This window comes from Onychomys torridus, chromosome 4 (assembly GCF_903995425.1).
Source record: "Onychomys torridus chromosome 4, mOncTor1.1, whole genome shotgun sequence".
Lineage (NCBI taxonomy): Eukaryota > Metazoa > Chordata > Mammalia > Rodentia > Cricetidae > Onychomys > Onychomys torridus.
Window position 1 is genome coordinate 27,094,609 of NC_050446.1, and position 2,139 is coordinate 27,096,747.

The following is a 2,139-nucleotide window of genomic DNA, read 5'->3' on the forward strand; positions in this document are numbered from 1 at the left end:
ATTTTTTGTTTAAAATATATTAGGATAGCTACAGCAACTTGCTTCTTAGGTCCATTTGACTGGAAAATATTTTTCCAATCCTTTACTCTGAGATTATGTCTATGTTTGATGTTGAGGTATGTTTCTTGTATGCAGAAGAAGGATGGATCCTGTTTTTGTATCCTTCTGTTAGCCTGTGTCTTTTTATTGGAGAATTGTGTCCATCAATATTGAGAGGTATTAATGACTAGTGATTGTTAATTCCTGTTATTTTGTTGGTGGTGGTGGTGGTGATAGTGTGTGTGTGTTTCCCTTCTTTGGTTTTGCTAGTGTTAGATTATTTATGTCTGTGTTTTTGTGGGTGCAGCTAACTTCCTTGGGTTGGATTTTTCTTCTAGTACCTTTTGTAGGGCTGGATTTGTGGATAGATATTGTTTAAATTTGACTTTATCATAAAATATCTTGTTTTCTCCATCTATGGTGATTGACAATTGTGCTAGGTATAGTAGTCTGTGCTAGCATCTATGGTCTCATAGAGTCTGTAAGACATATGTCCAGACCCTTCTGGTTTTTAGAGCCTCCATTGAGAAGTCAGGTATAATTCTGATAGGTCTGCCTTTATATGTTACTTGGCATTTTTCCTTTGCAGCTTTTAATATTCTTTCTTTATTCTATATGTTTAGTGTTTTGATTATTATGTGGCAAGGAGACTTTTTTTCTGGTGCAGTCTATTTGGTGTTCTGTAAGCTTCTTGTACCTTTATAGGCATATCTTACTTTAGGTTGGAAAATTTTTTCTTCTACAATATTTTATCTGAGCCTTTGAGCTGGAATTCTTCTCCATTACTATTATTATTAGGTTCATTCTTTTCTTTAGTGTCCCAGGTTTTCTGAATGTTTTGTGTTAAGAACTTTTTAGATTTAATATTTTCTTTCATCAATGAATCTATTTCCTCTATCATATATTCAATAGCTGAAATTCTCTCTTCCATCTCTTGTATTCTGTTGGTGATGCTTGCATGTGTAGTTCCTGTTTGCTTACCCAGATTTTCTATTTCCATAATTCCCTCAGTTTGTGTTTTCCTTATTGCTTCTATTTCCATTTCCAGGTCTTGAACTGTTTCCTTCACTTGTTAGCTTGTTTTTTTTTCTTGACTTTCTTGGCATTTCAGGGATTTATTGATTCCCTCCAATTTTTTGTTTGTCTTTTCCTCAATTCTTTAAGAGATTCTTTTCATTTCCTCTTTAAGGACCTCTTTCATCTTCATAAAGTTACTTTTAAGGTTGTTGTCTTGTGCTTGAATTGCATTGGTATGTTCAGGCCTTGCTGTCATAGGAGAACTGGGTTCTGGTGACACCATATTGCCTTTTCTGTTATTGACTGTGGTTTTTTTTTTTTTTTTTTTAAACATTAACCCTAGGATGTTTATTACAAAGGAAAACCCTGATCCTTGAGATGGGCTTATCAGTAGGATTTCTGGTATCGAGCACGGGCACCAGGACTGCCGAACTTTTTGGATTCACAGCGAAGTGGATCAGCTACAAGCAGGGTCCGGTCATACTGGATGAGGATGTCTTTGATCTCCTTCTTAGAGGCCTCATCCATATACTTTTGGTAATAAGCCATCAGGGCTTTGGAGATGGACTGTCGGATAGTGTAAATTTGGGCCACATGACCACCACCCTTTACACGGACCCAGATATCCACACCAGCAAATCATTCCTTGCCCAGCAGCAGAAAGGGCTCGAATAACTTGTACTGCAGTGTGTGCTGCTCGATCATCTCCCAGGGATGTCCGTTCACCTTGATGAGCCCGTTTCCCCAATTGCAGTGCGCCACGGCTGTGGCCGTCTTCTTGCATCCGAAGACCTGCACGGACTGCAGCGGACCCTTGGATGGCATAGCTGGGAGTATGAACACGAGCTCCTCACCGCGTGGTGCCGCCACCGGAAAAGGCTTCACTGTGTTCTTACACTGGCATTTAAGCATTTGGATTTGGCATGATTAGAGGTTTAGGTGTTGATTTCTGCATTTATCTTTTTTGGATGGATGTTTTGTTCCTAAGTTCCTGTTTCTTCTATGGTCTTCTGGCCTAAGTGGCCAAGGATTCTGGTGACTAGTGAGTCTTCAGGAGAGTGTCCCCTCTGAGATTGTGGGGGC

At 39.4% G+C, this 2,139-nt stretch overlaps 1 pseudogene; it reads right to left on the bottom strand.

Moving 5' to 3' along the window:
• Positions 1-1,443: 1,443 nt before the first annotated feature.
• LOC118582960 lies at positions 1,444-1,896 on the bottom strand (annotated as a pseudogene).
• Positions 1,897-2,139: the final 243 nt, after the last annotated feature.